This window comes from Quercus lobata, chromosome 3 (assembly GCF_001633185.2).
Source record: "Quercus lobata isolate SW786 chromosome 3, ValleyOak3.0 Primary Assembly, whole genome shotgun sequence".
Lineage (NCBI taxonomy): Eukaryota > Viridiplantae > Streptophyta > Magnoliopsida > Fagales > Fagaceae > Quercus > Quercus lobata.
In genome coordinates, this window is record NC_044906.1 from 49,050,093 (window position 1) to 49,063,664 (window position 13,572).

The window sequence follows — 13,572 nt, forward strand, 5'->3', positions numbered from 1 at the left end:
CTAAGTAAGGGAGTTAGGGCCGGTCCAATTGTAACTCAACTTGGGCCGGTTTGTGCACAAACTTATGCCTTGTTTGCCAGGAGTAAACTTATGACAAGCAGAACTTTTGCAAACGAGTTACGGCAGGCAGATATGATAATAATAATAATAAACAGAATATTCTTGTCTATTTAAACAAATGGCTATATAATCCCTACTTATAAAACATGATTACAGTCATGATAATGTCAATCACAGAGAAAGTGAAGAAAATAATACGAGCTAAACAAAAGGGCATAAATTAAGTTTTAAGCTTAGTCTGCTGGAACAAAGCCAAAGAGGAGAGAACGCCTCTTTTCAATGCGAATAATCCCCTAGGAAAGAGATCCTGCCGTGGGGATTAATGGCTATGAGGGAGTCGGACCTGAATGGTTATTACCCAAAAGAAAAAAGTCCTTGTTTACGTTTTTGGAAAGAAAGTAAGATTTGAAGGGGGAGAGAGGGAAACTGATCTATTGGTGCATGCCCATTGAACTAACTCTCCTTCTTCCTTAGTTTCCTTTCTTTTCTTCTCTGTTTTCTTTCTTATCTTTTTTCTTTTCTTCTTACTCTGTTTTTCTTTTCACTCTGTAAAAATGCTCTGTTTTTCGATCCCCTTTACAGGGCACGGCAAGAGCCTTTTTATAGTGCCTGTCATGACCAAGGTTTTACCATTTTTCCCCTTAACCGCCTCTGTCTGGTCTGGGCGTACTTGCCGACCACCAGAGGTGTGTGCCACTCACTCTTGCCAGACAGAGGCAGGTTTCATTTCTCCCTCTACCGCAACACTTCTTTCTTGCCACGGTATAAGTGCTTTCTCTCTCCACTCTCAAGGCATGCACCCAACGGTTCCCCCTCAAACTTGCCTCTTTTGGGTGGTCTGTCATCCCAGCAGGACGTACCTCCCAAAAGGGCTTGGGCAGGAGCCGCAAAATAGATCTTTTCCCCTCTCCCCACCACCAAACCATACCCCATTTATCTCTTACCTCTGGCCCATGGCCCCACCATGTCCTATATTGGCTGGGTACAGGCTGGTGGTGCCTAGGCCTTGCGCGTGGTTCCCTTTCAGATATGTCCAAGAGTCTGCCTGCTGCTCATGCATCTACCGTGATCTGGAGACTCTCCGTCTGCGTTTCCTGACCCTTCATGTGGGCTTCTCTTTGGTTTCCCGCTCCATTCAGGAGCTAGGTTTCGTATGATGATGGGCTTTACATTTCTTAAGACCACTTTTGATTTTCTTTATTGCCTGCTACGTTGAACTGTTATTCCTGCCGTAATAATTTAATCCTACTGGACCTCTTTTTGGGCCAGCCGTTCATCCCTTTTCTCAGTGGCCTGTTATGGGTACTGTTTTGCTTTTACTCATGGGCTCCTATGTCCCTTTGGGCATCCATGGCCCGATTGCTTTCTTTGGGCTTCCTCGGCCCATTTGCTAATTCCACACTCCCATGGGCTTTTTACTAACTTCATTGGGCTTCCCCGGCCTAATAACCTTATTCTTATTTTTTGGGTTCATGGGTCTGCCATAAACCCCTTACTCTCTTAGTTTGCATTGCATTGGGCCTGCGGTGGCCCTTTCTCACTTTTCTACCTCATACACTGCCCATGGGATGCTATTTCTTTCTTTCCTGACCTCTTTGAGCCTGCTTGCCTCTTCAAGACCCATTTATTTATTTGTTGGGCCTGTGATCTATTATTCCTGCCGCTTGGGCCTAATGGGTGTTTTGCTATTTATCTTGTCAATTCTTTGTAGCCCTCATTATTGGGCTTTTCTATTTGCCTGGACTTCCACAAATGGCCCTAAATAACAGGTTATTTGTATTAACTTTTACATGACTTATTAATTAAACATGTTAAACGTGTTGGGTTGGGTCAACCTGTTTAATAAACGGGTTGGGTTAGGGTTGAGGATTCTTGACACGTTTACTAAACAGGTCGGGTTCGGGTCAACCCATATAGCAGAGTACTTATGGCTCAATACGACATAAACCTGACCCGCGAACACGAATTGACACCCCTAGATTACATTTTCTTCTTGAATACTTCATGCTTGTAAAATTTCCAGAAGATAAAAAATTAATAGTTATATAATTAATCAAATGTTTAAATTTCAAATTTTTATGGTCTAAAATTGTGCATAAAAAATAAGTTTATGAATCGAATAGTAAATAAAATTCGATTGATAAAAAATTTAACATGTGTATTATGAACATAAAGAACATATAATTTAACAGTTTAGATTTTTAAAATATGTAACAATGTTAATTTTTTGAGTGAGAGATATGCTTAGACTACAACTAAGTTTGTAGTCAAACTTTGTCTTTATTTTATTTTCATTCTATTCCATTATTTTTGGACTTAGCAAGTGGTTTCAGGTCAAGTTAATCAAGTTCGGTTCAAACTTCAAACATGGGTCATCCTAAATGAGCAAGCAAATTGGGTTACTAGTCAACCTATATTTTTTACATGCAAATAAAAAAAATGAACAAAAAAAAAATACTAAATTAAAAAAAAAAACTAAAAAATAAAATTTAAATAATACAAAGATTCTTAATTTTATATAGTTCAAAGTTTACTAATAATATCATCTCCATAAAAGTTAGGTGATTTGTCGTTAAGTTCCCAAAAATGACATGGTTTTGTTTTAAAAAGTTTTTTACATTAAAAAAAAATCCATAAATTTAACATATATAAGAGGGGGGGGGGGGGGAGGGAGGAGAACAATAAGTGCCCATAACTCTATTGGCATTCTAGGGCGACAACAGCGCATTCATTCGGCTCTCTTCCTCTCAAATACTAACTTTGTTCTACTTGATGATGGTGAAAGAGATGCTAGTTCACTTATAGCAAATGAGAGTGAGACTAACAATGAAAAAGATCTTGAGTTTTATTATAGAAAAATTTGCGAAAAATACACACTATTCCTTCTTTTCTATCTAACCGATCATAACCACTACCTACATTCCACAAAATTGTGCTCTACAAATAAGGGCTAATAAAGAGACCTGCAATTTCGTAGAAAGACATCACGATCCCCTGTGGAAAAAAAAAAATTTATTTGCGTAGGCAAAAATAAAGATATTGAATTTCTATCAGGATATAACTTTTCTATTGATTCTTGTAGATTGGATCAAAAACAATTCTTGAATGAGGTATTTAACTCCAGGGATGAATCGAAAAAGAAATATTTATTTGTTCTACTTCCTTTTTTTATGAAGAGAATGAATCATTTTATGAAGGATTAGAGAAAAATGGGTCCAAACCTCCTGCGGGAATGATTTGGAGGATCTAGTAGGGCTACTAGAGCTTGGGTCTCTTTCTTGGGTGGGGCATCAAGTACATGTATCACCGATTTAGACCAATGCTTTGAGCCTTTTAGCACGTAGGTTGAAACTATTTCTAAAAAAAAAGATGTTTCAATCTAAGCTACTTAATACTATCAAAATTTATATTATAAGTTTAATTTAATTTGAATCCAGTTGCCTTGTGTATTGTGGTCATTTGGTGGCTACTATTTGATTCAACATAATCATTACCTTGATGTCATGTTATCTTTACAAGGTTTCAAATTTTGGAGTGATTTGCTAGCTTATATGGTCTTTTTTTCTTTTTCCTTTTTTTAAAGTTTAAAAAACGAGTCGAGTCACGAGTCAAGGGTCAACCCGTTTTTATCTTGAATCTCTCGAATTTAGGTCAGGTATGTTTCTTCGAGTTCGAGTTGGGTTATCAAGTCAAGTCTACTTTTGCCAGTCTATTTTTATCTTTCTCCCAAACCACATCTCTCTTTTCTTTTTTTCTTTTACTTTTTTCTTCGAGTAAATATTTTCAAGATCATTCACATTTTAGTTCTTTTAATATTTGTTTAAAAAAAAAAAAAAAGTTCTTTTAATATTATTAACGAAGTTGTTGTGACTTGTGACTATTTACAATAACATTTATTGGTTGTTGACCCTCCTTTATTCAGAGAATTAAAAATCATTTGTCAAATTAACAAATTTGTAAGCTTAAGATTGAAACCCTATACTTACTTATATATGCCTTTAATCCTAAACTTGGACGGGGAAGATGATCATGAAAGAAGAGGATAGGAGTATATCACATTCACTTGCAATCATTAATCCTACGATTCCTACAATATGAACAGCCGAATAGGTTGTCCAATAACAAAGCACCAACTAATTAAATAAATGTTCTACCCAAAAAAAAAAAAAAAGAATCTAATTAAAAATAAAACATCTATAATATGAGATATTAATCAAACCTGTGGCCAAACAAATCTCACGTATTAGTAACAATACAAACAAATCTAGCTTTATTCTTGTAACCAAAGAATCCAAAACCTCTACCAATATCCACCAATTGTGACAATCTAGCCACAAACCGACATCCTTGCCTCTTATTCTTGTCGCTACCAAGTACCAACCACCTCTCACCATTAACCCATAATTTTTCTTTTCCTCATTGATCCCCTCTCTTTCTCCACTCGATCACCTTTGAGGAATGGCAACATGAATGATGGGTTTGTCAATGCATGGGATGAGAAACGCATCCTTCATGTTACCACTCCATGACAACACTGAGAGTAGCAGGTGAAGCTGGAAGACAAAAGAGAGGGGATTGGTGAGGAAGAAGAAGGAGAAGAAACGGGATGGACCATCAGTGAGAGGTGGTTGGTTGCAATAGGAGAGATAGAGAGAGAGAGGTAGCAATACAGTGTTAACGTGGTGAAAGAGTGATAAAGGTTGGGGCTGTTTGGTTATACATAGAGGGTTAAATTCATTTATCTTGTTTGGCTAAGTGAGATTTATTTGGCTATAGGATTCGATACCTTATATTTCTACTATGTTATTTCTAAGGCCAGAATTTAATTTAGACTCTTGATTTTTACTCCAATTATGAAATTAGTTCTTAAGGTTTAATTTTATCAATTTAATCCTTCACTTTGTAAAACTTAGTCGATTTTATCCAACTCTGTTGGCAAATGACCCTATTAAACTTTATTTTTTCAAATTAAAAATATAACAAGAAATATTAATTAGAACCATTTAATATATATTGTTGTTTGATGAGTATTGTTTAAACTTTTTTTTATTAAAAAAAATGTTAAATATTACTTCTTTTTGAGAAAATGTTAAAAATTACTTCAGAAGAAATTTTTATCAAAGTTTCGCTTTATTTTCACTACAAAAGTCATGCCGAGTTCTACACTTAATTGCATTACAATATTTACCAATGACATTTTGCTTATGATGTGAAAGTGCGCACTAGTCTAATTACTAGATGCTTATTAAGACCTCCCCCGCCCCAAAAATTTAATTACAGCTTAATTAATTTTAAGCTAATCATAATTAATGCGAAACTTACGTAAATCAAGAAGGTTTTGTTTGGCATTTTTTTCCGGTTTTCTGGGCATTCGAATTTTTCTTTGTTACAATGTAACCGTATTTCTTTAGCATATGCTAGTGATACAAAAGAGAAAAAGGAGGGCATATGTCCCTATTTCTCTTTCCCATTGTATGTATATTTTTTTTTAATTAATAAAGTCTACTATCATTTCCTCTAAAAAAAAAAAAAAACAGATTAATCAACCAAACTACCAAACAATTGCATGGATGAACAAAAAAATGCAATGCTATAATGTAAAGGGAAGGGTGGTAGAGAAAAAAAATATCAAACCCAAAATAACATCTGATTTGTTATTGAAGAGAAAAATCAAAGAACTTGATGTAAAAACCCTCTGTGGCCCTCCAAGCCAAAAATGATCCACTAGTAAATAAATTCCTACAAATTCATATATACAAAATCCTACAAAAATATAAAGAAATAAATACATGAAATTACAACAAATTTGGCATGGAACAAAACCAAATGCTATGGAAAATCACAACATGTTGCAGTGCACCACAACATCTCGTAGGGTGTGCGGCATACAAGCTTGTGAGACTTTGTGTCTAAATAGATGCAATCAAGGGCAATAAGCCAATCACAATCTTTAAAAGTGATAATGGCTTTTATGACCAACCAATGAATGTGTGGAGTCTAAATGCTACTCCCTTTCGATACATGGTGGCCATTTTATTAGGATGATCAAACTTAAGAGCACCACAGACTTATGAGTTCGATCACCCATCTTGTTGAGAGGATATATCAAAATATATACTTTACAAATATTTATTAATATAACCACCACAAGGAAAAATGTTTATAACCACAACAGCTATTGCAACAAAAAATATTTATAGAAATAATTACCTACTACATCTTCAAGTTCATTTTTATTGTAATAAAATTTTAAAATGTGTTGATTTATCTATATATATATATAACCGAAACTTTTGAAACTCCCACAAATTTCCACATTAGCACAATATTAAAAAAAAACATAAAAAAGAAAAACGTAATAAAAGTTTTCTAAAACCCAATGCTCTGCCTTTCCCTTTCGCGATGCTCTGCCATCTCTTCCCTGCCTTCCTCTACTAGCTCCTCCTCAATCAGACCCACAGCAAACCAACAACAAAGCATTGCATCGCATCTAAAGACCCACAGACACAAAAGCTTTGAAAAACCCGAGTTTTTTCAATCCAACGTCTCTTATGCTCTTTGATAACTTCTTAACTCTTCGACAAATTCAGAAGCTAGAAATACTTCCTTAGAATTATCCCAACTCTGCCAATCTAATGCTTCTCTTTTTGTATCTTGGTCTCTTCTCTTCATCTCTGTTGTTTCTTGTGAGCTTTGCAATAAATTTTTTCATCGTGGTCTCTGTGTGTTCCTCTACTCTCGATCTTCTTCAATTTTTCTATCAAATCTTTCTTTGTTGGTTACCGCTTCTCTCTATTGGTTTTTGAGTTTTGCTTTGGGTTATCACGTTATGAATGACGAAAGGTAAAAAGAGCCAACTACCTAGACTTTTATTTTGTAAATTTTGAAATGTAAGTACATATTGGAAGAGAGCATGTGGAGGAGATAATATGAAGATTAAGAAAATAAATAAAACCTGAAAGCAACAAAGAATGAGTGTAGGTGAAAAACCGTTAGTTATAAAAAATGAAAAAAAAAAAATTTGTTGTCAAATGTTAGGTACTTCGGTACTTGAGATGAGATATGCGTAACAAAAATATTGTTAGAGATATTACAAATTGGGTTTTACTAAAGTATGCTTTTAGGGTATATATTAGTAAACTATTTCTTTAAAAAAAAAAAATTGGCAAAAAATTAAGTAGCTTGAAGAAGTTGAGAAAAGAGAAGAGCCTAAGAAAGGGAGGAAATACATTCTTGAAAAGCATTGGATAAAGCTTGAAGATGTAAGCACAATTGTATATTTATTCTATTTACTAGGTCTTTTGTAATACTTATTAAACCAAATGTAAGAGCACATTATAATTATAGTAATATATTACTTCATAATATTTGTATTTATCTCATTTTAATATTACTTCATAATATTACATGTTTCATCTTATATTAGAGTCAATTTAGCTTTCAATAATTGAAATTTGAGAAATGTTTAAACCTGAACATGTTAACATTTGATTTAATTTAAAACAATCTCGTGCATCGCATGGGTTAGCGACTAGTTATATTAGTATTTTAACTTTACAATAAATTTTAAATTTTTGTTGTAATAAACTATGTATTGCAACGAAATTAATTGTTGACACAATATGTACCTTAATCATAAATAAATATGAAGTTGCAATAGGTCAAACCCAAAATAATAAAGATAATTTATTTCTAAGGAAAATTATGAAGCAATAACTTATTGTAATGAAATTTGTTGTTGTAACACTTTTCTACAACGAAAACTATTGTTGTAATATCTCATTGTAGCAAATCAAATTGTTAGAATAACTTGTTGCAATGAAAAGTGTTGTTGGTGTAACTAATTGCAATGTAAAATGATAATAGCTTAATTTTGCATATTTATATCATTATTAGAAAGCATTATCATACTTATTTTGAGTTAATTCATGCATTTTATAGTTGATTTTGGAATAATGCTGAATAATCAATTTTGTGCTTAATTGAATTTTAATGCGTGAATTTGTTTTTTGTAGGATAATGAAATTAAATAAGTGGATTTGTGCAAAAAAGAAAGTTAATGGACTTTAATTTTACAAGGGCCATGATGAAGTCAAAGAAGGCCAACCCAATTAAATTTAAGTCTAATTGGAGGAATCAAAGGAAATTTGCACCTAATCCAAGTCCAATTCGGATTAGGATTCCAGCTTGCACATCAGTTAGTATTTGGAGCATAACTCTAGGCGCAGATGTCCAATCGAGATGATTCAAGTTGGGCTGGAAAGCTAACTTAAAGGGCTACAACTTTGTAGTTTACCAAAAGTCTGAATTCGGAAGTTAAATGGGTCAAAAACGTCGGTTAAGTGAAGCCTAAAAACCTGAGATTTTCTCCAAACGGGAATTCAACTTGTAATAGGATTCTTTGACCTATTTATAGGCTCTTTAGGGAAAAATTCAGGGGTTCTGCTGTAGAACATAATTTAGGTTTTCTTAAAGTTTCTTTACCATTTTTAGAGTTTTATTTGTGTTATGGCTTGCTAGAAGCCTTGCTAAGGCAAGGGGTGAAATCCAACCATTTATTGGCATGTGAAAAATTTTTTTAAAAAAATTATATTTAATCCATATTAGGAACACCCTCAATCACAAAATTAGGAACACCCTCAAATTAAAATAAAATAAAATAAAATATAAAAAAAAATTGGTAACAGAGCCAAGCCCACCGCCCATGGCAAGCCCAACATGATACAGAGGTAGCAAACCCATGGATTCTCACCCAAAAAAAAAAAAAAACCAGTACAGAGCAAATCAGAAATCAAACCAAAGTCACGTCATTGGTAGAGAAAACCAAACCTCAATATAGTCTATACAGAGCAAAAGCAAACCAAACCCCATTACCCAATATTGCAATACAGAGGTGTTTATCAAAAAAAAAAAAAAACCCAATACAGAGCAAACCAAACCCCAGACCTAGGGCAAACCAAACCCACGGTGAGACGGTCACATCGCTCACAGGTGCAGCTCACTCCGTCGCTCATTGCCCTCGTCTAGTCGTCGTCGCTCACTTGCCCCTCGTCGTCGCTCGTCGCTTGCCCCTCGTTGCAAATCGTAGATCGCAAATCACAGATCGCTCTCGGCTGCTCTGGTGCTCGGCCTCAAGGTATTTCAGTCTCTTTTTCTCTCTGACTCTCTCTCAGTCTCTCAGTCTCTCTCTCTCTCTCTCTCTCACTGAAATGAAAAATATGAATGTCTGATGTCTCTCTCTCTCTTTATTCTAGTCTAAGTTGTCTAACTCAGTAACTCTCTCTCTTTCTTTTGAATTGTAAGACTTTGATTGGCTGCCGAATCTTTACTCTCTCTTTTTTTTTTTCTTTTTTTTTTTTGAGAACCAATCTTTACTCTTTAACTTTATTTTTCTTTTTGCCTGTTTTTTGGCTTTATCTTATCTGTTGCTGTTGTCTGTTGGTCAGTGACTCAGTGTGTGTTGGTGTTGGTGTTGGTGTTAGTGAGATATTGATTATCTTTTAGTGTAATGTGTATTATGATTGTGAAATTTTCTGATTGGCAGGTTGTGATTGGGGGACGGCTTGTGCTTGTCTGTTGAGTGGGGTGGGGGTAGATGGGCTGATGTGCACATGGGGCCAGGTAGTAAATAATAATTAAAGCAGTGTAATGTGCTGCACATTACACTGCTTTAATTATTATGCTGTACATGGGATGTATAATGTTTGGCTCTTTTAGTGTAATGTGCACAAGGGACTAAACAATATAACAAATTAAAGCAATATAATTAATGACAAACAAATTAAAATAATATAGTTTATTGTTACGCTAAACAACAATAATTAAAGCAGTATAATTAACCAATACATTATAAAAGACAATTGTAAATTCAACGATTTCAAAATATTATGCAACAATTATGAGACTATTATGCAACGATTTCAAAATATGAAAACTCGTAGAAGGCAATTGTAAATTCTATGTATTTGCGTATTTTTTTATTGTTGTTGTTGTCAATATATAGAATTTTCTTTTTATTAGATTGTGTAATTTATGCTTGTTAAGGAACACCCTGAAAAAATTTCCTAGAGTCGCCACTAATATTCTTAATAATTATTTATTTTTTTTAATGCTCATGTTTTTATGTTTTTGATTATTTTACTCATATAGAAAATTGTTTAGTTCTGTATAATCCTTTGATTTATCGTAGACTCTGAGCACGTTAAATGCTTAGTATTCCTTGCGAACTAATTCACTAGTTTTGTTTTGCCTAAAATCAATCAATTGCATGAAACTACCTTATACAATTAATTCTTGAGTTTTTATTGTTAAATCATCCAATTAAAATCATCATTCGTATGAATTTTAGTTGAGTTATAAAATAAATATTGTTAAGACTACCAATAGATATGTTATGTGTGGATCCCTAAACCTTAGCACCTTAATATATTGTTATTTTCTCTCAATTTAAATTACCTTTACTAAACTATCAAAAATCTCTTCAATTAAACTTTATTATTTTAGTTTTATTGTCTTGTAGTTTGCTAATCAATTCCCTTTTCTCTATGGATTCGACCTCAGACTTACCGAGTTATTACTTCGCAACAATCCTGCACTTGGAAGCATTATTTAAGTCGCAGCATAAAACATTGTTGTATAACATATTACAATGTAAAACGTTGTTGTATAACTTATTGCAATAAAAAATGTCATTGCGATAACTTATTGTTAGAAATTTGTTGTTACTAGACCATTCAATCAATTGTTCTATATATTGCCATGATTGCAATAATATAATTTTTTAAATATAAAAAAAAAAAATCCTTTGTTGCAATGACTTTACATTATTGATAATACTTGTTGCAATAACATATCGCCACAAAGTTTATTGCAACAACGCGTAATGACTTTTTTGGTTGCAATAAGTTCTTATAATAATGACTTCAATTTTGTTGTAACGAAAAATGTCATTGCAAAAATAATTTTTTCTTGTAATGAATATATGTTTGAACTCAAAGATGTGTAAGAATGGAGGACCACAAAGGCACTAACAAATAAATCTTCTTAACTTAAAATAACTTAGTCAGTCAAATAGTGTGAGTCTAAAAATGAGAGTTCTTGAACCATTAAGCTAATATTGCTAGTTGCATAGTCATGTTGTATGCTCATCAACCATACAAAAAATGTAGTACCATAAATCTAGTACCAACTATATATATATAGCCCACCCCAAACCAATCCACCCCTACCCCCACACCAAAACCAAATCCAAAATCTAGTACCACAAATCTAGTCATGAAAGAATTACAGGTTCATGCTAAAACAATAAACCAAGCATACTACTAGCACATAGATCTTTAACAATGGAAATTTTACAAACTATAAACAAAAAATTAACCAAAAAAGATTAAGATGAAATTACTGAACTGAAAAAGAACTAATCAAAATTTTTTTTCCTATAGTGAATTAATTAGAAATATACCAAACTATTTCATTTTTCATCCTATTAGTACTAACACAATTTTAGGAAAATAAAAAATTCTTCATTTTTCATTCTATTATGAACTACTAAGCCTCATACAAATAATCCTTCAAAATAATTCCAAGGATTAATATAATAAATGCCCCTTAACTATCTATACGCTTACCAATTTAGAAAGATTTTTTTTTAGGCAGATCACATCTCAAATTGGCTACTAAGAAACCCCTTGTCATGTATATTAAGAATATTCAACCTCAATCCTAAAGCTTATCTAATGTATTTCAAAACAAAAGAAAAAGTCGTATTTTTAATAAAATAGAGCATTTTTAAACCCCATATTTTTAATAAAAAATATTATTGTTTTTGTACATGCATAATCCCCAAAACTTCATAACATATCCCATTTTAGAGAAAGAAAACTCATAACAATATTCCCAAAAATTTTCATGATCAACATATCATAATGCTTAACGATATGGCATGAAGGTTTGGGGCTTTTTGCTTGTGTGTAAACAACCTATGACAGGAGTGTTTGCAATATGTATGACACTTATTTGGAGATGGCAACGCAGGGGAGTTCTAACTAAGAGAACTTGAATAAAAGAATACACCTATACGGAACATCATGAAATATTCATTGATAATTGGATTATCAATTGGAATGTTCATCGACAATTTCTACTTTGCTATTCATTTTGAATTTTTATACTAAAATTCATTTTAGTTTCATGTTACTTGCTCTTTTATTGATATTTATTTCAATGTGATATTAATGGCCCTTTATAAGTGTCCATGGAACTTATATAAAATTAAAAAAAAAAAAAAAGAAGGTAGAAATCACATTTTCGTCCCTACATTTTCGGACGATTCCTACTTTGATCCCTAGATTTTATTTTTCTTTTAGTCCCTATCCTGAAAAACGCTTCCTATTTTGGTCCTTGCCGTTACATCAAAGACAGAAAATGCACACATGGCAAACTGCAGAATTAAAAAATATTAAAATAATGTCCACATGTCACTACAAGCTCCACGTGGCTTTCCCGCCCTTAGTTAGTCATTCGTCCCTACATTTTCAAACGATTCCTACTTTGATCCCTAGATTTTATTTTTACCACTTTTAGTCCCTATCCTGAAAAACGCTTCCTGTTTTGGTCCTTGTCGTTACATCAAAGACAGAAAATGCACACGTGGCAAACTGCAGAATTAAAAAATATTAAAATAATGTCCACATGTCACTGCAAGCTCCACGTGGCTTTTCCGCCCTTAGTTAGTCACATGGCCCTCACGACATTCATTCTAAACCAAAAAACCCCAAATCAACAAGCACAATCCCTAACCTTTTACTTGTCGCTCATCACATGACCATAGACTTGCACAAAAAAACCCAAAATCAGTAAGCACAATCCCTAACCTTTTACTCGTCGCTCATCACATGACCATAGACTTGCACAAAAAAACCCAAAATCAGTAAGCACAATCCCTAACCTCTTACCCAGATAGCGTCAGAGTGATTGTAGCTTTGGTTCCCATCTTGAAGTAGCTCTGTGTTTGTGAAAGGCAGATTGTGAAGGTTCTCTCTCTCTCTCTCTCTCTCTCTCTCTCTCTCTCTTATGAATGCTATTTTGAAGTGCTGTGTAATCGATCTGGGTCTTAATATCAGCTTTTGGGTTTTGAGAATTTGGGAATTTTGAGATATTGTGTTTTGTTCTTGCTCTAGAATTTCAGTCTAGCGCACTGGGTTCTATCTTTATTTCTCTTTTTCTTTCTCTCTTCCTCTCTCCCTTTATAGCTTTTATAGTGGACATAATATTGACTGTGATAGTGGAATATTTTTTGGATTTGCATTGTTTGGCTGTTGTGTGTTACTTTTGTTTATAGCTTTTGGTATTTGTAGCTCTGTTTGTTTTACTTTTGTTTATCAAGGGCCACAATATTGACTGTGATAAATAATGGAATATTTTTGTTGGTATTTGCATTGTTTGTCTGTATTGTGTGTCACTATTGTTTATCAAGGGCCACTATATTGACTTTGATAAACCATGGAATCTTTG